Here is a 25,136-nt window from a genome sequence, read left to right as displayed (position 1 = left end):
CTGTACTCCTCCTATATTATACATCTGCTCCCCAGCCCTCCCCACAATTAAGCAATAATGCACAATCAAGTTCAATAATAACGGAGAGGACGCCAGCCACGTCCTCTCCCTAACATTTCCAATGCACGAGTGAAAATGGCGGCGACGCGCGGCTGCTTATATAGAATCCGAATCTCGCGAGAATCCGACAGCGGGATGATGACGTTCGGGCGCGCTCGGGTTAACCGAGCCATACGGGAGAATCCGAGTATGGCTCGGACCCGTGTAAAAAGGGTGAAGTTCGGGGGGGTTCGGTTTCCGAGAAACCGAACCCGCTCATCACTACTATATACTACAATGCAGCACAGATATGGAGTGTTTTTCAGGCAGACAACGTATACTGGTGGTCACTGTCAGCAAAACTCTGGACTGTACTCCTCCTATATAATACTGCTGCTCCCCAGTCCCCACAATTAAGCAGTGTGAGCACAGATATATGCAGCTCACTGAGCACAGATAACGGATAAGGAGCGTTTTTTTCAGGCAGACAACGTATAATACTGGTGGTCACTGATCAGCAAAACTCTGCACTGTACTCCTCCTATATTAATAATACAGCTGCTCCCCAGTCCCCACAATTAAGATATAAGCAAGCACAAATATTTGCATCAACAATGAATAAACGGAGAGGACGCCAGCCACGTCCTCTCCCTAACATTTCCAATGCACGAGTGAAAATGGCGGCGACGCGTGGCTGCTTATATAGAATCCGAATCTCGCGAGAATCCGACAGCGGGATGATGACGTTCGGGCGCGCTTGGGTTAACCGAGCCATACAGGAGAATCCGAGTATGCCTCGGACCCGTGTAAAATGGGTGAAGTTTGGGGGGTTCGGTTTCCGAGGAACCGAACCCGCTCATCACTAATAACAATAATATTGTATTATATTGAGAGAATCACCGGCCGTTAGAATCTATATCGGGAATCGGTCACCATACCGCTAGTCGGGATCCCAGACGTCACAATACCGACGCCGGAATTCCAGCGCCACAGGCTTTCCTCCCTCTATGGGTGTCTATGGGTGTCCAATAATACTACATTATTGTTATATGTCTATACTGTTTTAATATTGCTTTAAATAATTACATTTTTATGCAATTTATTTTATACTATCCCCCCCCCCCCCCCCCAACCACAAACCATTCTGGTGCCCCTATATATATATAATTTTTTTTTTTTTTTTAAAGGGGTCCAGCCCATGCATTTGTAATGGTTAGCCAAGCCTATATGGTGACACCCCCCCTCTGATAGCTGTCCACAATTCCTAAGCATTGTCCCCTCTCACTGCGTGCCACAGTCCTACACTGGAGAAATCTAGAAGAAACTAATAATAGCAACTAACGAGTAAATTTAGAAAAATAGTTTGTGAGTTAAATTACTGAAATAATAAGCCTGCGCGAACCCGCAAAGGGGCTTCATGGCGCTCGCCCCGCCGGCATTCTGCGGCCGGGATCCCAGCATCAGGATGCTGACCGCCGGTAAAACATACCAAACCCCAGGTAATATTGCTGACTCTAATCCAGGTAAGTGAAGCTTAGAACAAGGTATGAACTTATTACTCGCTCTGTGAGCTATATATATGAAAGAGCATCCAAAGTGTGATCAAAATATCATAAACTTTTATAAAACAGAGATACATGTACAAACTTTGTGGTGTATTATTCACAACCAACAAGATCTATTAAGAAAAATAAATAAATAAATATATATATATATATTATATATATATATATATATATATATATATATATATATATATATATATATATATATCATGTATATAGTTGCGGGTGCAAAATATATATTGTTTCCTTTGTCCTTAAATCAGTTTTATTGAGTACATTCCTATGACACATTTCAGAGCTGCCAGTACACATTATGCCGCACAGTACCCCCAATTCACAATATGATATATAGTGCTCCCCGTTCATATTGTGTCTCATCACAGTGCCCCGGTTCATATTATATAGTATTAAAAAAATGCCCTCCAGTTCATTTGTTACCACACTGCAATGAGCAGATCCAGTGGCATACCAGATATATTGAAGGTCCCAAGGAAAAAGTTTGAAAGGACCCCTACGTATCACCCAATGACGAAAAATGTATATAACACATGTAACTTTGACATAGAAGGTGGGCCCCTCTCATCTCTGGGCCCCATAGCAGCTGCACTACCTGCACCTATGGTAGCTACGCCCTTGTATTCAATGTTATATACTGTACAGAGGGCAACAGGCGTGGCTGGCTGAGAACAACACCCAACACTCAGGCTGTAGATCACTGTTGTTAACACTTGTTGAGAAGTTTGTGGGCACCATGGAAACAACAACTGAACACAAAGTCTGCAAGAACTTCCTAGATTTCTCTTCTACCAGGTACTGTAAGTGCTGTCTTACTGGGGCTGAACACAAACATTTATGTATCTTTACAGATGAGAACTATTAAAATATTGATGTGTTATGTAACTCTGGGATAGTAAAAAGAAGAAGGCATTACTGCCTTGTAAGAAGGCAGTAATGCAGTGCATAGCATGTGCAATATTATCCAGCTCAAAATGGAAGTAACATAACGCAGACAGTAAACGAAAAAAATTTATAATAAATTGGAGCGCTTGGTTAAATGAACGCTCATACCTGTAATAAAAAGGGAGTTATTTTGTATAAATGTTACAGTTCTTTTATGAATGTTTAAAAGAGGTGAATGAGGGTTTTTAAAAGTCCGGATCATATCCACAGTTTTTAGGTGCGGGTTAAAACTGTCCCTGCTATCCCTACCTGTGGTGCCCGCGGCTTGATGTTAGATCAGCCTGACCGACTGCCACGGACTTCACAGTTCCCGTCTCTCTGCGTCTCCGGCTTCCTCCTCCTCGTACGGCTCACAGGGGTAGATTTACTAAGCTCGGTGAAGTGATAAGGTAGAAAGTGATAAATGACCAACCAATCACATCCTAACTGTCATGTCACAGGCTGGGTTTGAAAAATGACAGTTAGGAGCTGACTGGCTGGTGCGTTATCACCTTCCACTTTATCACTTCACCAGGCTTAATACATCTGCCACACAGTTTCAGAGTGTGCCAGTGCTTGTACACACTAGCGCGTCTACTCTGTTGTCCTCCGTATAGTCTCCAACGCGTTTCGGGTTTTGCACCCTTTATCTAGGATTCTGCTTCTAGGATTAACCTCCTTTTTATATTTAAAAAACTTTAAACAACTTTATTATTTTCCATTAAAAAACAGGAAGTGTAAAAACTGATGTTTTTAATAAAAAGCGGCAACCATGTTCCCATGGTAGCCTATATAGAGCTCACAAAATATAGTAAAATATTATTTTTTTCATTTTTATATCTCCATGTTAATTTATGGTATGGCGTTAAAAAAAGGTCTGAAATGTTATGTATAAAAGGGGGATATGTAAAAAAATGTTTAATCATCTAACAAAAACGCATTTACAGTACATCAATTTCTACATTTAACCCCTGAAGTTGTAGGGTCCGCATGTAGTATATCCATTTTGCTTCTTTTTTTTTCTGAGTTCAAGGCATATATTTCCTCCCCTCCAGTTACATTGTATTTTTTGTACACCTATAAATTTCAGGCTGGATGGATCTTTATTATGACAGTCTTTGTAATGTTTGGAGACACTGTGCGTCTCCAATCCTCTTAGTATATTATATATACTGTATGCTCAGAAATCCTTATTCGTCATTTTCTTTTTGTCTGTCCGATGTATTGATGTCCACACGGACATTGGAGGAGAAAAATGACTCCTTTTGTGTCGCACGTAATTCTTTCTTTTATTTGGTCAGGCTGATCTAACATCAAGCCGCGGGCACCACAGGTAGGGATAACAGGGACAGTTTTAACCCGCACCTAAAAACTGTGGATATAATCCGGACTTTTAAAAACCCTCATTCACCTCTTTTAAACATTCATAAAAGAGCTGTAACATTTATACAAAATAACTCCCTTTTTTTTTTTTTTACAGGTATGAGCTTTCATTTAACAAAACACTCCACTTTATTATATTTTTTTTTATCATTTACTGTTTATACGGGGCTGCTAACATATACATAGCGCAATATTTTTATATATATTTTATAACACAGGCAGTACATTGTTATATTAGAATACATACTATTCAATATCCCGACAGCGACATTCCATCTGTCACAGTGCCGGCAGGGTGAGTGCTAAGAGTCCCCTTGCGGGCTCACTGCCGGAGTTCAACCTTAATTCGATGCGTCCGCAATTTAATTACGGAGGCATCGTGAGGTGGCCCGTCACACATGCCCTGTGCTGGGCGGCCTCCAGCATGTGAGGAGATGGACACAGATCTGGCTGCATATGCAGCAATCTGCGTCCATCTCTGAATAAGGTCCTATATGTGATGCGCCCTTACATAGGTCAGTTGTGGCAGCCACCAGATTTCTGCTTTCATCAATCTGTCTCTATGGGGGGAATTAAATTAACCAGAGTAATTTAATCAGCAAGGTTTACCCCACACGTGAGCCCCCGCAGTCCCGTGCGCAAGTCCCTGCAGATGGACTGAACCTTACAGCTCATGGAGCTGCGAGGCAAAGTACACATAAAAACCCACAAAATTGGATTGCACGTGGGAAAAACCCACTGATTCCGCAGTATACGCGGAATCAGTGAGTTTCCGCTCGTGAATACCAAGCGTAAATACCGTAAACCCCATGGATAATTGAATACCCCCCTTTGTGTTATATAAATAGACATATACAGGGAGACTGAGCAGCCCCCTATTAGTCCGGCACCATAAATACCTCTGTGGTTTGGGGCCAAACAGTGATGGGAACCCCCTTCCCCCCCGTCACCACTCAGACAGCACTACATTTGTTAAAAAACCCAAAACAAAACACATAGCTCTAACCATGAATGCTGCGGGGTCCAGGGAAGGAGACATCTGGCCGCTTGCGTCAACGTCCTCCACGTGTCCTCAGCTCCGTCTCTGCCTCTCAGTGCAAGCGCAGCCAAGCCTCCTCTGAACAGCGGTGCACCTGTCAGAGAGAGGAGGCAGGCTGTCAAAATCGGTAATAGGCAGGGACGTGCAGGCAGGGGAGGCAGTGCCTCCCGTGTCATTAATGAATAAAATAATATAAAGAAGATATTTATGACACATATTCTGTGTCATAAGTATCTCCTTTATATTAATTTAATCATTAGTACTGTCTTAATCGGGTAGGGAGGCACCGATCGTGGTGCCTCCCGTTGTGAATGGGAAAGGTGTGGGAGCGGGGTCAAGCCACGGCTGTAAAAGCCCATTCAAAATCTATTACAAAGGGGCACCTACTAAAGTGCCGCTTTGCTACAGGGACGTGTTTTCAACCCATGAAAGCACGCCCCAGTCAGTGAGGCCACAGTGATTAGCCAGTGGATCTGTCACTGGATCTTCTGTCATCACTTTGGGCGCAGCGGGACGCGGCGGGGGTGTGAGCTTCAGAGGCGGCGGAGGTGCGGGCGACATTGGCGGTGGTACACGGCGGAGCGGGACGTTACAAAGGTAGCCATAGTGGCCGGCAGGGATCCGAGATCCCTGCCTGCCATTTTGCAGAGTTTGGCAGCGGAGCGGTACCGGTTTAAAAAATGGCGCCTCAGCATCATTTTTGAAATTCAAGATGGCCACCGCGAGCCAATCACGGCTCGCCGTGTCATTGCCCCGCACCCTCTGGCTGATTTATATAAGTCAGCGCGAGGCAGCGGCATCAGTCCGACGGCGGCGGAGGAGCAGTGCAGAGCTCCTGAAGATAGAAGACGCCTGAAGTCCTGGATGGGCGGCATCTATGCAAAAGAGCTTAACAGCCGCCGCCCACCAGTTGAAGACGCCAGAAGACCTGAGGAGGAGGCAGCGGCCATGCAAAAGAACTTAAAGGTTGCCGCCTCCCAGGTGAAGACGCCAGAAGCCCTGGGAAGGCGGCGGCAATGCAAAAGAGCTCAAAGGCCCCGAATAATAAAACTTAAAATAAAAAAAAAGTGTGGTGTCATTTATTTTAATATTTTCTTTACAGGCGGACTATAGATGCCAGCGGGCTCTTTATGTCCAGGCATGCTGGCACTTGTGGTTCTCCAAGTGCCGGCATGCTGGGGCAGGCATGCTGGGATCTGTAGGCTGCCTGTAGAGAACAATGGGGCAGATGTATTAACCTGGAGACGGCCAGTGATATGTGCAAGGTGATAAAGGCAGCAGCCAATCAACTCCTAACTGTTAATTTACATATTGGAGCTGATTGGCTGGTGCCTTAATCACCTTGCGCATATCACTGGTTTATCACTTCCTTATGCCTTCTCCAGGTTAATACATCTGCCCCAGTATTAGCATACAATGAACCCCGCACCCACCGCCACCAGGGGGGCCCACTTTCCGAGGAATTCCAGCCCTGGGCTGACTGGTTTGGGGGGTGCCTAATATTATGGCACAGGGACCCCACACTGAGTGTCTCCCCTGCTATTGCACTACCCCTCCTGGTTCAGCCTGGTGCTGGTTTTAGTGATACATGGGGGACTACACTTTTTTTTATTTGGTTGGTTAGCTGTCAGTGCTTCCCCAGCATCTGACCTCACCGCACGTCACTGGTAATAGGAACCATGCATTCAGTGTTCGTATGCGGGAGCCGCATCACGGTAAAGAAACAGCCGCATGTGGCTCGAGAGGTGCGGGTTGGCCACCGCTGAGATAGTGCATTGTACCTGGAAAAAAGCCACATTATTGTGTTCTCTAAATTGATTTACTTTAAAAATGTGGATCAATCACTGATTTCTCTGCCTTTTGATTTCTCTATTCTGATCCTGCATCCCCCACAGGTCTTAAAGGGGGCTGTTCAAGAATGGTATTTATGTAGATGAAAGAAGCGAAGCTTCCCTTTTCATTTTTTTGAGAAACATATGCCCTAGGGATGACCATCGACCATCGATGATTTGAAATCATTGATGGTCTATGACCGATGTCGCATACTTTTACCATCGATGGAGGAGAATCAGATGGTTTCCCTCCATCGATGGCTAGGCGTAAGCGAACATATATATATATATATATATATATATATATATATATATATAATTATTATTATTTTTTTACAAGATGCAGGGACACGGAGCATAGCTTCGCCCCTGACACCCATGAATCCCTGCCTCCAGGCTGTGATTGGCATACGGGTCTTTTACAGAAATAACAGGGATGGCCATCGATGAGAGAAACCATCAATGGTCTCCCATAGCATAGTTAGTGACCATCGATGGCCACTCTCCGTTTCACCATCCATGGCAACCATCGAAATAAGCCCTCTTCTTACCTTGAGAATAGCAGGGATGAGGCATTCTCTTCCTGTATTTCTCTGCTGCACCCCACCCCCACCGGCTTCCTCTTCTCCTACCACCAGCTCATTCGACTTTGTTCCCATTGGCTGGCTTCCCGATCAGCATTGGTTTGATGTCATGATGCGGATTAGTGCATGTGCGGAGAATGCAAACACCTTTTGTGAGTGCAAAAGATGTGCAGAATCTTATGGCTGGCACTATATTTAAAGGGGATAATTAAAAAATTTTAATAAATTCGATTTGCTTTTAAATAGACCACTTGGTGACAACACCCTATGCCGGCCCGCACCCAAACACGAGATGGACGGGGCTGATGATAATAGAAAGTGTAGGGCTGGCCGAACCCTGGAGATGGCTCTACACACTGCAGCCTTTGGACACTCTGGGCAGCACTGGAGCAGTGCTACTGGCCACAGTGTGTCATTCCAGGCAACCCTCTCGTCAAATGCAGGGGCCCTGGGGCAGCAACAGTTTCTCCTCCAGGGCACTGCATCCAAGCAGATGGCACAGCTTACACATCCCCCCATAAGGCTGCCTGGTGAGGAATGAAATGCAGGGCTGTGTAGTAGCTTACCACTATGCCACTGTGCTGACCGCAGGATAAGATTAAGGCACACATGGGTATGGAGCTGAAAATCATTGTGAGAAGTGGAGGAGGTGCTGTGTGCGCATGGCCAGTGCCAAGTGACCATGTACACCCTCTACACCAGTGTTTCCCAGTCTTGGTCCCCAATGCACACTAACAGTCCATGTTTTAGTGATATCCAGGCTTCAGCATAGATCGTCAAATCAAAATAATTTATGTACTAATTAAGTCACTTGACTATCCTTAAAACCTGGTCTGTTCGTGTGCCCTGAGGACCATGCTTGGGAACCCCTGATTGTTGATAAATTTGACCTAAATATGGAAAAATTGCATTGTGAGGAAATCATAAATACAATTTTAGGTCTTTGAGGCCCATTTGTAACGATCACATATTGGATGCAACCTGGGCGGGATCTTATAACCCAGGACAATCCCTTTGGGTGAATGTATCACCCGCACCCGCAGGGACGGGGGCTCCGAAAGGAGCACTTCCCTGCAGTGTGCTCTGCAGGTGGACGGGGGTTTTGACCACGTGACCACGAATGCACGTCTTTCCGTGATCTGTAGCCCATAGGCTACAATGGGCTACCAAAATCGAAAGATTGCGGTAGCAGTGGGGATCAATATTGGGAATGTTCCGCATTCCCGTTATTGATACATTGGGCAGTAATGCATACCCCATAGAAACCTATGGGGTTGTGGCTTAGGGCGGAAATGGAGGAATCGTAGCAGGTATAGGAGATACCTGCTGCAGCGGCATTTCTAGAGAGGAGGGGACCCGTGTGCAGACTCCGTGTGTGGGCCCCCTCCTCTCCTGTAGCCGTCACCACCACTGCTAGTGCTCTCAGCGCTGAGACTCTGGCACAGTGCCAGAGTCTACAGCGCATGCGCAGAACTCTGAAAAATGGCTGCTGCGCCATTTTTCCAGAGTCCTGTGCATGCTCTGTGGACTCTGGCACTGTGCCAGAGTCTCTAGCACTCAGTGCGCTAGAAGTGGCGGTGACGGCTACGGGAGAGGAGGGGGCCCACACACAGTCGCCGATGGATGCCGGAAAGGTAAGTATAGAAGAAATGGGTGCAGTGTGTGCGGTGTGGGTCCCCTCTGAACCCAGGGACCCATGTGCACCACACAAACTGCATCCATTATAGATACACCAGTGACCTGCTGTGTTCCTTCCTGTATACATTCAGGAGATACCTAATATTTGCGGCTAACCCCTGAAAACGGGACTCATAGTATTTATAGGTTGTCTGGACATGGACACTGTTTTCCAGTCAGATGGAGGCTGTTATTCTCTCCAAGTAAAGGCTGTCTGCATTGCCAGCCTGGAGGGATGGGATGCCACTGGAAGTAAGCTGATTTTGAGTCCCTAAACTGGAGGACAGGAAGTCTAGTGTAGATGGAAGGGGGAGGACTCTGTCCCAGTCTAGTGTAGATGGAAGGGGGAGTACTCTGTCCCAGTCTAGTGTAGATGGAAGGGAGGGGGTACTCTGCCCCAGTCCAGTGTAGGTGGAAGGGGGGGGGGGCACTCTGTCCCAGTCTAGTGTAGATGAAAGGTGGAGTACTCTGTCCCAGTCTAGTGTAGATGGAAAAGAGGGGGTACTCTGCCCCAGTCCAGTGTAGGTGGAAGGGGGGGGGGGGGGGCACTCTGTCCCAGTCTAGTGTAGATGGAAGGTGGAGTACTCTGTCCCAGTCTAGTGTAGATGGAAGGGGGGACAGAGTTACTCTGTCCCAGTCCAGTGTAGATGGAAAGGGGTGGGGGGGGTGTTACTCTGTCCCAGTCTAGTGTAGGTGGAAGGGGGAGCACTCTGTCCCAGTCTAGTGTAGATGGTAGGGGAGAACTCTGTCTCAGTCTAGTGTAGGTGGTAGGGGGAGGACTCTGTCCCAGTCTAGTATACATGGAAGGGGGGGGGGGGACTCTGTCACAATCTAGTGTAGGTGGAAGGGGGAGCACTCTCTCCCAGTCTAGTGTAGGTGGAAGGGGGAGTACTCTGTCCCAGTTTAGTGTAGGTGGAAGGGGGAAGACTCTGTCCCAGTCTAGTGTAGATGGAAGGGGGTGGACTCTATCCCAGTCTGGTGTAGATGGAAGGGGGAGGACTCTGTCCCAGTCTAGTGTAGGTGGAAGGGTAAGGACTCTGTCCCAGTGTAGATGGTAGGGGGAGGACTCTGTCTCAGTCTAGTTTAGGTGGAAGGGGGAGGACTCTGTCCCAGTCTAGTGTAAATGGAAGGGGGAGAACTCTGTCCCAATCTAGTGTAGGTGGAAGGGGGACTATTCTGTCCCAGTCTAGTGTAGGTGGAAGGGGGAGTACTCTGTCCCAGTCTAGTGTAGGTGGAAGGGGGAGTACTCTGTCCCAGTCTAGTGTAGGTGGTAGGGGTAGGACTCTGTCTCAGTCTAGTGTAGATGTAAGGGGGAGGACTCTGCCCCAGTCTAGTGTAGATGGAAGGGGGGCACTCTGTCCCCGTCTAGTGTAGATGGAAGGGGGAGTACTCTGTCCCAATCTAGTGTAGATGGAAGGGGGAGTACTCTGTCCCAGTCTAGTGTAGATGGAAGGCGGAGTACTCTGTCCCAGTCTAGTGTAGATGGAAGGAGGGTGGGGGGGGGGGTTACTCTGTCCCAGTCCCGTGTAGATGGAAGGGGGGGTTACTCTGTCCCAGTCTAGTGTAGATGGAAGGGGGGCACTCTGTCCCAGTCTAGTGTAGATGGAACAGGGAGTACTCTGTCCCAATCTAGTGTAGGTGGAAGGGGGTGGACTCTGTCCCAGTCTAGTGTAGATGGAAGGGGGAGTACTCTGTCCCAGTCTAGTGTAGATGGAAGGGAGGGGGTACTCTGCCCCAGTCCAGTGTAGGTGGAAGGGGGGGGGCACTCTGTCCCAGTCTAGTGTAGATGGAAGGGGGAGTACTCTTCCCAATCTAGTTTAGATGGAGGGTGGAGTACTCTGTCCCAGTCTAGTGTAGATGGAAGGGGGGACGGAGTTACTCTGTCCCAGTCCAGTGTAGATGGAAAGGGGGGGGGGGGGGGGTGTTACTCTGTCCCAGTCTAGTGTAGGTGGAAGGGGGAGCACTCTGTCCCAGTCTAGTGTAGGTGGAAGGAGGAGTACTCTGTCCCAGTTTTGTGTAGGTGGAAGGGGGGAGGACTCTGTCCCAGTCTAGTGTAGGTGGAAGGAGGAGTACTCTGTCTCAGTCTAGTGTAAATGGAAGGGGGAGAACTCTGTCCCAATCTAGTGTAGGTGGAAGGGGGAGAACTCTGTCCCAATCTAGTGTAGGTGGAAGGGGGACTATTCTGTCCCAGTCTAGTGTAGGTGGAAGGGGGAGTACTCTGTCCCAGTCTAGTGTAGGTGGAAGGGGGAGTACTCTGTCCCAGTCTAGTGTAGGTGGTAGGGGAAGGACTCTGTCTCAGTCTAGTGTAGATGGAAGGGAGGGGGTACTCTGCCCCAGTCTAGTGTAGGTGGAAGGGGGGGGCACTCTGTCCCAGTCTAGTGTAGATGGAAGGGGGAGTACTCTTCCCAATCTAGTTTAGATGGAGGGTGGAGTACTCTGTCCCAGTCTAGTGTAGATGGAAGGGGGGACGGAGTTACTCTGTCCCAGTCCAGTGTAGATGGAAAGGGGGGGGGGGGTGTTACTCTGTCCCAGTCTAGTGTAGGTGGAAGGGGGAGCACTCTGTCCCAATCTAGTGTAGGTGGAAGGAGGAGTACTCTGTCCCAATCTAGTGTAGGTGGAAGGGGGAGCACTCTGTCCCAGTCTAGTGTAGGTGGAAGGAGGAGTACTCTGTCCCAGTTTAGTGTAGGTGGAAGGGGGAGGACTCTGTCCCAGTCTAGTGTAGATGGTAGGGGAGAACTCTGTCCCAGTCTAGTGTAGGTGGTAGGGGGAGGACTCTGTCCCAGTCTAGTATAGATGGAAGGGGGAAGGGGGGGACTCTGTCACAATCTAGTGTAGGTGGAAGGGGGAGCACTCTCTCCCAGTCTAGTGTAGGTGGAAGGGGGAGTACTCTGTCCCAGTTTAGTGTAGGTGGAAGGGGGAAGACTCTGTCCCAGTCTAGTGTAGATGGAAGGGGGAGGACTCTATCCCAGTCTGGTGTAGATGGAAGGGGGAGGACTCTATCCCAGTCTGGTGTAGATGGAAGGGGGAGGACTCTGTCCCAGTCTAGTGTAGGTGGAAGGGTAAGGACTCTGTCCCAGTGTAGATGGTAGGGGGAGGACTCTGTCCCAGTCTAGTGTAGATGGAAGGGGGAGGACTCTGTCCCAGTCTAGTGTAGATGGAAAGGGGAGGACTCTGTCCCAGTCTAGTGTAGATGGAAGGGGGAGTACTCTGTCCCAGTCTAGTGTAGATGGAAGGGAGGGGGTACTCTGCCCAGTCCAGTGTAGGTGGAAGGGGGGGGGGCACTCTGTCCCAGTCTAGTGTAGATGGAAGGGGGAGTACTCTTCCCAATCTAGTTTAGATGGAGGGTGGAGTACTCTGTCCCAGTCTAGTGTAGATGGAAGGGGGGACGGAGTTACTCTGTCCCAGTCCAGTGTAGATGGAAAGGGGGGGGGGGGTTACTCTGTCCCAGTCTAGTGTAGGTGGAAGGGGGAGCACTCTGTCCCAGTCTAGTGTAGATGGTAGGGGAGAACTCTGTCTCAGTCTAGTGTAGTTGGTAGGGGGAGGACTCTGTCCCAGTCTAGTATACATGGAAGGGGGGGGGGGGACTCTGTCACAATCTAGTGTAGGTGGAAGGGGGAGCACTCTCTCCCAGTCTAGTGTAGGTGGAAGGGGGAGTACTCTGTCCCAGTTTAGTGTAGGTGGAAGGGGGAAGACTCTGTCCCAGTCTAGTGTAGATGGAAGGGGGAGGACTCTATCCCAGTCTGGTGTAGATGGAAGGGGGAGGACTCTGTCCCAGTCTAGTGTAGGTGGAAGGGTAAGGACTCTGTCCCAGTGTAGATGGTAGGGGGAGGACTCTGTCTCAGTCTAGTTTAGGTGGAAGGGGGAGGACTCTGTCCCAGTCTAGTGTAAATGGAAGGGGGAGAACTCTGTCCCAATCTAGTGTAGGTGGAAGGGGGACTATTCTGTCCCAGTCTAGTGTAGGTGGAAGGGGGAGTACTCTGTCCCAGTCTAGTGTAGGTGGAAGGGGGAGTACTCTGTCCCAGTCTAGTGTAGGTGGTAGGGGTAGGACTCTGTCTCAGTCTAGTGTAGATGTAAGGGGGAGGACTCTGCCCCAGTCCAGTGTAGATGGAAGGGGGGCACTCTGTCCCCGTCTAGTGTAGATGGAAGGGGGAGTACTCTGTCCCAATCTAGTGTAGATGGAAGAGGGAGTACTCTGTCCCAGTCTAGTGTAGATGGAAGGCGAAGTACTCTGTCCCAGTCTAGTGTAGATGGAAGGAGGGTGGGGGGGGGGGTTACTCTGTCCCAGTCCCGTGTATATGGAAGGGGGGGTTACTCTGTCCCAGTCTAGTGTAGATGGAAGGGGGGCACTCTGTCCCAGTCTAGTGTAGATGGAACAGGGAGTAATCTGTCCCAATCTAGTGTAGGTGGAAGGGGGAGGACTCTGTCCCAGTCTAGTGTAGATGGAAGGGGGAGTACTCTGTCCCAGTCTAGTGTAGATGGAAGGGAGGGGGTACTCTGCCCCAGTCCAGTGTAGGTGGAAGGGGGGGGGGGCACTCTGTCCCAGTCTAGTGTAGATGGAAGGGGGAGTACTCTTCCCAATCTAGTTTAGATGGAGGGTGGAGTACTCTGTCCCAGTCTAGTGTAGATGGAAGGGGGGACGGAGTTACTCTGTCCCAGTCCAGTGTAGATGGAAAGGGGGGGGGGGTGTTACTCTGTCCCAGTCTAGTGTAGGTGGAAAGGGGAGCACTCTGTCCCAGTCTAGTGTAGGTGGAAGGAGGAGTACTCTGTCCCAGTTTTGTGTAGGTGGAAGGGGGGAGGACTCTGTCCCAGTCTAGTGTAGGTGGAAGGAGGAGTACTCTGTCTCAGTCTAGTGTAAATGGAAGGGGGAGAACTCTGTCCCAATCTAGTGTAGGTGGAAGGGGGAGAACTCTGTCCCAATCTAGTGTAGGTGGAAGGGGGACTATTCTGTCCCAGTCTAGTGTAGGTGGAAGGGGGAGTACTCTGTCCCAGTCTAGTGTAGGTGGAAGGGGGAGTACTCTGTCCCAGTCTAGTGTAGGTGGTAGGGGTAGGACTCTGTCTCAGTCTAGTGTAGATGGAAGGGAGGGGGTACTCTGCCCCAGTCCAGTGTAGGTGGAAGGGGGGGGGCACTCTGTCCCAGTCCAGTGTAGATGGAAGGGGGAGTACTCTTCCCAATCTAGTTTAGATGGAGGGTGGAGTACTCTGTCCCAGTCTAGTGTAGATGGAAGGGGGGACGGAGTTACTCTGTCCCAGTCCAGTGTAGATGGAAGGGGGGGGGGTGTTACTCTGTCCCAGTCTAGTGTAGGTGGAAGGGGGAGCACTCTGTCCCAATCTAGTGTAGGTGGAAGGAGGAGTACTCTGTCCCAATCTAGTGTAGGTGGAAGGGGGAGCACTCTGTCCCAGTCTAGTGTAGGTGGAAGGAGGAGTACTCTGTCCCAGTTTAGTGTAGGTGGAAGGGGGAGGACTCTGTCCCAGTCTAGTGTAGATGGTAGGGGAGAACTCTGTCTCAGTCTAGTGTAGGTGGTAGGGGGAGGACTCTGTCCCAGTCTAGTATAGATGGAAGGGGGGGGGGGGGACTCTGTCACAATCTAGTGTAGGTGGAAGGGGGAGCACTCTCTCCCAGTCTAGTGTAGGTGGAAGGGGGAGTACTCTGTCCCAGTTTAGTGTAGGTGGAAGGGGGAAGACTCTGTCCCAGTCTAGTGTAGATGGAAGGGGGAGGACTCTATCTCAGTCTGGTGTAGATGGAAGGGGGAGGACTCTATCCCAGTCTGGGGTAGATGGAAGGGGGAGGACTCTGTCCCAGTCTAGTGTAGGTGGAAGGGTAAGGACTCTGTCCCAGTGTAGATGGTAGGGGGAGGACTCTGTCTCAGTCTAGTTTAGGTGGAAGGGGGAGGACTCTGTCCCAGTCTAGTGTAAATGGAAGGGGGAGAACTCTGTCCCAATCTAGTGTAGGTGGAAGGGGGACTATTCTGTCCCAGTCTAGTGTAGGTGGAAGGGGGAGTACTCTGTCCCAGTCTAGTGTAGGTGGAAGGGGGTGTTACTCTGTCCCAGTCTAGTGTAGGTGGAAGGGGGAGCACTCTGTCCCAGTCTAGTGTAGATGGTAGGGGAGAACTCTGTCTCAGTCTAGTGTAGGTGGTAGGGGGAGGACTCTGTCCCAGTCTAGTATACATGGAAGGGGGGGGGGGGACTCTGTCACAATCTAGTGTAGGTGGAAGGGGGAGCACTCTCTCCCAGTCTAGTGTAGGTGGAAGGGGGAGTACTCTGTCCCAGTTTAGTGTAGGTGGAAGGGGGAAGACTCTGTCCCAGTCTAGTGTAGATGGAAGGGGGAGGACTCTATCCCAGTCTGGTGTAGATGGAAGGGGGAGGACTCTGTCCCAGTCTAGTGTAGGTGGAAGGGTAAGGACTCTGTCCCAGTGTAGATGGTAGGGGGAGGACTCTGTCTCAGTCTAGTTTAGGTGGAAGGGGGAGGACTCTGTCCCAGTCTAGTGTAAATGGAAGGGGGAGAACTCTGTCCCAATCTAGTGTAGGTGGAAGGGGGACTATTCTGTCCCAGTCTAGTGTAGGTGGAAGGGGGAGTACTCTGTCCCAGTCTAGTGTAGGTGGAAGGGGGAGTACTCTGTCCCAGTCTAGTGTAGGTGGTAGGGGTAGGACTCTGTCTCAGTCTAGTGTAGATGTAAGGGGGAGGACTCTGCCCCAGTCTAGTGTAGATGGAAGGGGGGCACTCTGTCCCCGTCTAGTGTAGATGGAAGGGGGAGTACTCTGTCCCAATCTAGTGTAGATGGAAGGGGGAGTACTCTGTCCCAGTCTAGTGTAGATGGAAGGCGGAGTACTCTGTCCCAGTCTAGTGTAGATGGAAGGAGGGTGGGGGGGGTTACTCTGTCCCAGTCCCGTGTAGATGGAAGGGGGGTTACTCTGTCCCAGTCTAGTGTAGATGGAAGGGGGGCACTCTGTCCCAGTCTAGTGTAGATGGAACAGGGAGTACTCTGTCCCAATCTAGTGTAGGTGGAAGGGGGAGGACTCTGTCCCAGTCTAGTGTAGATGGAAGGGGGAGTACTCTGTCCCAGTCTAGTGTAGATGGAAGGGAGGGGGTACTCTGCCCCAGTCCAGTGTAGGTGGAAGGGGGGGGGGCACTCTGTCCCAGTCTAGTGTAGATGGAAGGGGGAGTACTCTTCCCAATCTAGTTTAGATGGAGGGTGGAGTACTCTGTCCCAGTCTAGTGTAGATGGAAGGGGGGACGGAGTTACTCTGTCCCAGTCCAGTGTAGATGGAAAGGGGGGGGGGTGTTACTCTGTCCCAGTCTAGTGTAGGTGGAAGGGGGAGCACTCTGTCCCAGTCTAGTGTAGGTGGAAGGAAGAGTACTCTGTCCCAGTTTTGTGTAGGTGGAAGGGGGGAGGACTCTGTCCCAGTCTAGTGTAGGTGGAAGGAGGAGTACTCTGTCTCAGTCTAGTGTAAATGGAAGGGGGAGAACTCTGTCCCAATCTAGTGTAGGTGGAAGGGGGAGAACTCTGTCCCAATCTAGTGTAGGTGGAAGGGGGACTATTCTGTCCCAGTCTAGTGTAGGTGGAAGGGGGAGTACTCTGTCCCAGTCTAGTGTAGGTGGAAGGGGGAGTACTCTGTCCCAGTCTAGTGTAGGTGGTAGGGGTAGGACTCTGTCTCAGTCTAGTGTAGATGGAAGGGAGGGGGTACTCTGCCCCAGTCCAGTGTAGGTGGAAGGGGGGGGGGCACTCTGTCCCCGTCTAGTGTAGATGGAAGGGGGAGTACTCTTCCCAATCTAGTTTAGATGGAGGGTGGAGTACTCTGTCCCAGTCTAGTGTAGATGGAAGGGGGGACGGAGTTACTCTGTCCCAGTCCAGTGTAGATGGAAAGGGGGGGGGGGGTGTTACTCTGTCCCAGTCTAGTGTAGGTGGAAGGGGGAGCACTCTGTCCCAATCTAGTGTAGGTGGAAGGAGGAGTACTCTGTCCCAATCTAGTGTAGGTGGAAGGGGGAGCACTCTGTCCCAGTCTAGTGTAGGTGGAAGGAGGAGTACTCTGTCCCAGTTTAGTGTAGGTGGAAGGGGGAGGACTCTGTCCCAGTCTAGTGTAGATGGTAGGGGAGAACTCTGTCTCAGTCTAGTGTAGGTGGTAGGGGGAGGACTCTGTCCCAGTCTAGTATAGATGGAAGGGGGGGGGGGGGGACTCTGTCACAATCTAGTGTAGGTGGAAGGGGGAGCACTCTCTCCCAGTCTAGTGTAGGTGGAAGGGGGAGTACTCTGTCCCAGTTTAGTGTAGGTGGAAGGGGGAAGACTCTGTCCTAGTCTAGTGTAGATGGAAGGGGGAGGACTCTATCCCAGTCTGGTGTAGATGGAAGGGGGAGGACTCTATCCCAGTCTGGTGTAGATGGAAGGGGGAGGACTCTGTCCCAGTCTAGTGTAGGTGGAAGGGTAAGGACTCTGTCCCAGTGTAGATGGTAGGGGGAGGACTCTGTCTCAGTCTAGTTTAGGTGGAAGGGGGAGGACTCTGTCCCAGTCTAGTGTAAATGGAAGGGGGAGAACTCTGTCCCAATCTAGTGTAGGTGGAAGGGGGACTATTCTGTCCCAGTCTAGTGTAGGTGGAAGGGGGAGTACTCTGTCCCAGTCTAGTGTAGGTGGAAGGGGGAGTACTCTGTCCCAGTCTAGTGTAGGTGGTAGGGGTAGGACTCTGTCTCAGTCTAGTGTAGATGTAAGGGGGAGGACTCTGCCCCAGTCTAGTGTAGATGGAAGGGGGGCACTCTGTCCCCGTCTAGTGTAGATGGAAGGGGGAGTACTCTGTCCCAATCTAGTGTAGATGGAAGGGGGAGTACTCTGTCCCAGTCTAGTGTAGATGGAAGGCGGAGTACTCTGTCCCAGTCTAGTGTAGATGGAAGGAGGGTGGGGGGGGGGTTACTCTGTCCCAGTCCCGTGTAGATGGAAGGGGGGGTTACTCTGTCCCAGTCTAGTGTAGATGGAAGGGGGGCACTCTGTCCCAGTCTAGTGTAGAATAGATGGAACAGGGAGTACTCTGTCCCAATCTAGTGTAGGTGGAAGGGGGAGCACTCTGTCCCAGTCTAGTGTAGGTGGAAGGGGGGAGTACTGTGTCTCAGTCTAGTGTAGATGGAAGGGGGATGATTCTATCTTAGTCTAGTGTAGGTGGAAGGGGAAGGACTCTGTCCCAGTGTAGGTGGAATGGAGAGCACTCTGTCCCAGTGTAGTGTAGGTGGTAGGGGGAGGACTCTGTCCCAGTGTAGAGTAGATGGTAGGGGGAGAACTCTGTCTCAGTCTAGTGTAGGTGGTAGGGGGAGGACTCTGTCCCAGTCTAGTATAGATGGAACTGGGTGGGGGACTCTGTCCCAATTTAGTGTAGGTGGAAGGGGGAGCACTCTGTCCCAGTCTAGTGTAGGTAGAAGGAGGAGTACTCTGTCCCAGTTTTGTGTAGGTGGAAGGGGGGAGGACTCTGTCCCAGTCTAGTGTAGATGGAAGGGTGGGGGGGGGACTTTATCCTAGTCTAGTGTAGATGGTAGGGGGGAGGACTCTGTCCCAGTCTAGTGTATGTGGAAGGGGGAGGACTCTGTCTCAGTCTAGTGTAGGTGGAAGGGGGAGGACTTTGTCCCAGTCTAGTGTAGGTGGAGGAGGAGGACTCTGTCCCAGTCTAGTGTAGGTGGAGGACTCTGTCCCAATCTAATGTAGGTGGAAGGGGGAGGACTCTGCCCCAGTTTAGTGTAGGTGGAAGGGGGAGGACTCTGTCCCAGTCTAGTGTAGATGGTAGGGGGAGGACTCTGTTTCAGTCTAGTGTAGGTGGTAGGGGGAGTACTCTGTCCCAGTCTAGTCTAGATGGAAGGGGGGAGTACTGTGTCCCAGTCTAGTGTAGGTGGAAGGAGGAGTACTCTGTCCCAGTTTAGTGTAGGTGGAAGGGGGAGGACTCTGTCCCAGTCTAGTGTAGATGGTAGGGGGAGAACTCTGTCTCAGTCTAGTGTAGATGGAAGGGGGGGGGGACTCTGTCACAATCTAGTGTAGGTGGAAGGGGGAGCACTCTGTCCCAGTCTAGTGTAGGTGGAAGGGGGAGTACTCTGTCCCAGTTTAGTGTAGGTGGAAGGGGGAAGACTCTGTCCCAGTCTAGTGTAGATGGAAGGGGGAGGACTCTATCCCAGTCTGGTGTAGATGGAAGGGGGTGGACTCTGTCCCAGTCTAGTGTAGGTGGAAGGGTAAGGACTCTGTCCCAGTGTAGATGGTAGGGGGAGGACTCTGTCTCAGTCTAGTTTAGGTGGAAGGTGGAGGACTCTGTCCCAGTCTAGTGTAAATGGAAGGGGGAGAACTCTGTCCCAATCTAGTGTAGGTGGAAGGGGGACTATTCTGTCCCAGTCTAGTGTAGGTGGAAGGGGGAGTACTCTGTCCCAGTCTAGTGTAGGTGGAAGGGGGAGTACTCTGTCCCAGTCTAGTGTAGGTGGTAGGGGTAGGACTCTGTCTCAGTCTAGTGTAGATGTAAGGGGGAGGACTCTGCCCCAGTCTAGTGTAGATGGAAGGGGGCACTCTGTCCCCGTCTAGTGTAGATGGAAGGGGGAGTACTCTGTCCCAATCTAGTGTAGATGGAAGGGGGAGTACTCTGTCCCAGTCTAGTGTAGATGGAAGGCGGAGTACTCTGTCCCAGTCTAGTATAGATGGAAGGAGGGGGGGGGGGTTACTCTGTCCCAGTCCCGTGTAGATGGAAGGGGGGGTTACTCTGTCCCAGTCTAGTGTAGATGGAAGGGGGGCACTCTGTCCCAGTCTAGTGTAGATGGAATAGGGAGTACTCTGTCCCAATCTAGTGTAGGTGGAAGGGGGAGCACTCTGTCCCAGTCTAGTGTAGGTGGAAGGGGGGAGTACTGTGTCTCAGTCTAGTGTAGATGGAAGGGGGATGATTCTATCTTAGTCTAGTGGTAGGTGGAAGGGGAAGGACTCTGTCCCAGTGTAGGTGGAATGGAGAGCACTATGTCCCAGTGTAGTGTAGGTGGTAGGGGGAGGACTCTGTCCCAGTGTAGAGTAGATGGTACGGGGAGAACTCTGTCTCAGTCTAGTGTAGGTGGTAGGGGGAGGACTCTGTCCCAGTCTAGTATAGATGGAAGGGGGTGGGGGACTCTGTCCCAATCTAGTGTAGGTGGTAGGGGTAGGACTCTGTCTCAGTCTAGTGTAGATGTAAGGGGGAGGACTCTGCCCCAGTCTAGTGTAGATGGAAGGGGGGCACTCTGTCCCCGTCTAGTGTAGATGGAAGGGGGAGTACTCTGTCCCAATCTAGTGTAGATGGAAGGGGGAGTACTCTGTCCCAGTCTAGTGTAGATGGAAGGCGGAGTACTCTGTCCCAGTCTAGTGTAGATGGAAGGAGGGTGGGGGGGGGGGTTACTCTGTCCCAGTCCCGTGTAGATGGAAGGGGGGGTTACTCTGTCCCAGTCTAGTGTAGATGGAAGGGGGGCACTCTGTCCCAGTCTAGTGTAGAATAGATGGAACAGGGAGTACTCTGTCCCAATCTAGTGTAGGTGGAAGGGGGAGCACTCTGTCCCAGTCTAGTGTAGGTGGAAGGGGGGAGTACTGTGTCTCAGTCTAGTGTAGATGGAAGGGGGATGATTCTATCTTAGTCTAGTGTAGGTGGAAGGGGAAGGACTCTGTCCCAGTGTAGGTGGAATGGAGAGCACTCTGTCCCAGTGTAGTGTAGGTGGTAGGGGGAGGACTCTGTCCCAGTGTAGAGTAGATGGTAGGGGGAGAACTCTGTCTCAGTCTAGTGTAGGTGGTAGGGGGAGGACTCTGTCCCAGTCTAGTATAGATGGAACTGGGTGGGGGACTCTGTCCCAATTTAGTGTAGGTGGAAGGGGGAGCACTCTGTCCCAGTCTAGTTTAGGTAGAAGGAGGAGTACTCTGTCCCAGTTTTGTGTAGGTGGAAGGGGGGAGGACTCTGTCCCAGTCTAGTGTAGATGGAAGGGTGGGGGGGGGACTTTATCCTAGTCTAGTGTAGATGGTAGGGGGGAGGACTCTGTCCCAGTCTAGTGTATGTGGAAGGGGGAGGACTCTGTCTCAGTCTAGTGTAGGTGGAAGGGGGAGGACTTTGTCCCAGTCTAGTGTAGGTGGAGGAGGAGGACTCTGTCCCAGTCTAGTGTAGGTGGAGGACTCTGTCCCAATCTAATGTAGGTGGAAGGGGGAGGACTCTGCCCCAGTTTAGTGTAGGTGGAAGGGGGAGGACTCTGTCCCAGTCTAGTGTAGATGGTAGGGGGAGGACTCTGTTTCAGTCTAGTGTAGGTGGTAGGGGGAGTACTCTGTCCCAGTCTAGTCTAGATGGAAGGGGGGAGTACTGTGTCCCAGTCTAGTGTAGGTGGAAGGAGGAGTACTCTGTCCCAGTTTAGTGTAGGTGGAAGGGGGAGGACTCTGTCCCAGTCTAGTGTAGATGGTAGGGGGAGAACTCTGTCTCAGTCTAGTGTAGATGGAAGGGGGGGGGACTCTGTCACAATCTAGTGTAGGTGGAAGGGGGAGCACTCTGTCCCAGTCTAGTGTAGGTGGAAGGGGGAGTACTCTGTCCCAGTTTAGTGTAGGTGGAAGGGGGAAGACTCTGTCCCAGTCTAGTGTAGATGGAAGGGGGAGGACTCTATCCCAGTCTGGTGTAGATGGAAGGGGGTGGACTCTGTCCCAGTCTAGTGTAGGTGGAAGGGTAAGGACTCTGTCCCAGTGTAGATGGTAGGGGGAGGACTCTGTCTCAGTCTAGTTTAGGTGGAAGGTGGAGGACTCTGTCCCAGTCTAGTGTAAATGGAAGGGGGAGAACTCTGTCCCAATCTAGTGTAGGTGGAAGGGGGACTATTCTGTCCCAGTCTAGTGTAGGTGGAAGGGGGAGTACTCTGTCCCAGTCTAGTGTAGGTGGAAGGGGGAGTACTCTGTCCCAGTCTAGTGTAGGTGGTAGGGGTAGGACTCTGTCTCAGTCTAGTGTAGATGTAAGGGGGAGGACTCTGCCCCAGTCTAGTGTAGATGGAAGGGGGGCACTCTGTCCCCGTCTAGTGTAGATGGAAGGGGGAGTACTCTGTCCCAATCTAGTGTAGATGGAAGGGGGAGTACTCTGTCCCAGTCTAGTGTAGATGGAAGGCGGAGTACTCTGTCCCAGTCCCGTGTAGATGGAAGGGGGGGTTACTCTGTCCCAGTCTAGTGTAGATGGAAGGGGGGCACTCTGTCCCAGTCTAGTGTAGATGGAATAGGGAGTACTCTGTCCCAATCTAGTGTAGGTGGAAGGGGGAGCACTCTGTCCCAGTCTAGTGTAGGTGGAAGGGGGGAGTACTGTGTCTCAGTCTAGTGTAGATGGAAGGGGGATGATTCTATCTTAGTCTAGTGGTAGGTGGAAGGGGAAGGACTCTGTCCCAGTGTAGGTGGAATGGAGAGCACTATGTCCCAGTGTAGTGTAGGTGGTAGGGGGAGGACTCTGTCCCAGTGTAGAGTAGATGGTACGGGGAGAACTCTGTCTCAGTCTAGTGTAGGTGGTAGGGGGAGGACTCTGTCCCAGTCTAGTATAGATGGAAGGGGGTGGGGGACTCTGTCCCAATCTAGTGTAGGTGGTAGGGGGAGGACTCTATCTCAGTCTAGTGTAGGTGGTAGGGGGAGTACTCTGTCCCAGTCTAGTCTAGACGGAAGGGGGGAGTACTGTGTCCCAGTCTAGTGTAGGTGGAAGGAGGAGTACTCTGTCCCAGTTTAGTGTAGGTGGAAGGGGGAGGACTCTGTCCCAGTCTAGTGTAGATGGTAGGGGGAGAACTCTGTCTCAGTCTAGTGTAGGTGGTAGGGGGAGGACTCTGTCCCAGTCTAGTATAGATGGAAGGAAGGGGGGGGGGGGGGGGGACTCTGTCACAATCTAGTGTAGGTGGAAGGGGGAGCACTCTGTCCCAGTCTAGTGTAGGTGGAAGGAGGAGTACTCTGTCACAGTTTTGTGTAGGTGTAAGGGGGGAGAACTCTGTCCCAGTCTAGTGTAGATGGAAGGGGGGGGACTTTATCCCAGTCTAGTGTAGATGGTAGGGGGGAGGACTCTGTCCCAGTCTAGTGTATGTGGAAGGGGGAGGACTCTGTCTCAGTCTAGTGTAGGTGGAAGGGGGAGGACTTTGTCCCAGTCTAGTGTAGGTGGAGGAGGAGGACTCTGTCCCAGTCTAGTGTAGGTGGAGGACTCTGTCCCAATCTAATGTAGGTGGAAGGGGGAGGACTCTGCCCCAATGTATTGTAGGTGGTAGGGGGAGGACTCTGCCTCAGTCTAGTGTAGGTGGAAGGAGGATGTCCCAGGAAACCATCTTTAAAAAAATGTGGGTACTCCATATCTGCTCATTCTCCTGGGACATCTGTGAGACTCTCATATGTCTGCAAGTCTATCTATCTACCAGGGGAGTCCAGTACATTTTCAGATGTGCAGTGAATAGGTAGAGAAGACACAATCTAATTGTCTGGTTGTGAACTGTAATCTCTGACTAAAGTTCTTGTGAAATGTCGAGGGACATACCCGTACATAAGCAGCATTGCACACTGAAGAAGTTACCATGTTCACTTTCTTTACAAACTCTTTATGGAGCTCAACAGAAGCCACTGGAGAGCCATGATCTTCTACGACTTACAAGAGTGGTCTGCAACAGCAGGAGAGTTTTGAACAGCTGCACTGAGTGGTTTGCAGAATTTTGGCATGGGAGATGGACCCTGGAACATGGTGGCCAGGTTTGATGGCAGTCGTTCAAATTCTGTCTGGGAGGTCATCAGTGGCGATAAATCCTGGATCTACAGTTTCAACCCCGAGACCAAACAACAGTTGGTCCAGTAGACCCCAGTTGTAGTTGCACCACCACAGAAGTGTGCGCAGTGTAACCAAGCAATTGGTGGTTGGTTTTGTTGCCAAGTCTGGTCATGTTGCTACCTCACCACTCGTTCAGCAGCGCACGATCACTGGGGACTGGTATGCCACTGCCTGCCGCAAGTGCTGTGTGCTCTTTTCAGGTGCTGTCCAACCCGACAATGCACCTGCTCACAAGACCTGCAAAGTGTTGGAATTTTTGGCCCATGAATGAATCTGGGAGCTTGGTCATCCACTGTACAGTTCAGACCTGACCTCCTGCAAATTCTTTGTGTTCCCACAATCAAGCACAAGATGCGTGGGTTTCATTTTACGTCACTGGAAGCTGCAGTGGAGACCTTTCATCCAGCATGTAGAAAACATGAAGAGAAAAGGAGTACTGGCGCCGGCTGTGATTCAAAACTCAATAAGTAAAATGTAAAAAAATATCTTTTAATGAGCATTCATCAAAGAGAGATTTTTCCTATCCCTCAAGAATAAAACACAAACAATTGGATAAAATCTGTAGGATGCCACAAAGGTTAACCCTTTCAAATAAAATGTCCACAGTTCCTGGCTAGGACACTATTCCACATTTGCCCACAAGTTTAGTAGATGTAAGAGCATTTTACCAGACTTGATTCCGGATAAGAGTCCCCTAGGTATCCCATGCAAATAGGGACCAGATGGCAGATGGGGATGAGTCCGGGTCTGTAGAAAACTTGTGTCAGAATTTGATCCAGTGGATGCTAATGAGTCCAAATATCGCCAGGAGGTGGATGTGGGTGCTGGTACTTGTGGTCCTACAGGGTAAATACCAACGCGTTTCGCTGGTCTGATGGGTGCCAGCTTCCTCAGGAGCATAAGTCCAATGTCCAGCTAGCAGACTATATATACCCTTAATAATTAAGGATTAGTTAAGAACATCTGTTAGCCCTACTAACACACATTAATATCTATTTCACAAATCCAATATTTAGTCACAGCAGAAGGAAATCAGTCTAAAAATATACATTAGAATCACCTTTATTTATAAAAACGAGTTCTATAAACACTATAAAAGTGTAAGAATACGATCTGGAATTAATGTCATGTGATCGCGACCGATCACATGATATTTGATAGCCAATGGACCCAGTATCTCGAGTTTTGTAATATCCCGCCCGGGACCACGTGACCGGCTCTGATCACGTGATCCCGCAGGCGTGTTATGCGGCTCACAGACCCGGAAAGGTCATATCGTTCAATGGAGCGCACGAGTGGAAATCAGGAAGTAGGTGCTGTGTTC

General features: G+C 50.6%; 1 protein-coding gene across 1 annotated transcript in view; it reads left to right on the top strand.

Annotated features, from left to right (window-relative positions):
- Positions 1–2,341: 2,341 nt before the first annotated feature.
- Positions 2,342–25,136, top strand: part of LOC134911229 (uncharacterized) — a 107,916-nt gene continuing 85,121 nt past the window's right edge. The window contains exon 1 of the mRNA XM_063919533.1: positions 2,342–2,414. The gene's annotated coding sequence lies outside the window, so the exon portion shown is untranslated. The remainder of the gene's footprint in view (positions 2,415–25,136) is intronic.

The sequence above is a fragment of the Pseudophryne corroboree genome, chromosome 4 (genome assembly GCF_028390025.1).
Source record: "Pseudophryne corroboree isolate aPseCor3 chromosome 4, aPseCor3.hap2, whole genome shotgun sequence".
NCBI classification, from domain to species: Eukaryota; Metazoa; Chordata; class Amphibia; order Anura; family Myobatrachidae; genus Pseudophryne; species Pseudophryne corroboree.
The sequence above is the reverse complement of the archived record's forward strand: the minus strand, read 5'-3'. Positions and strand labels throughout refer to the sequence as shown.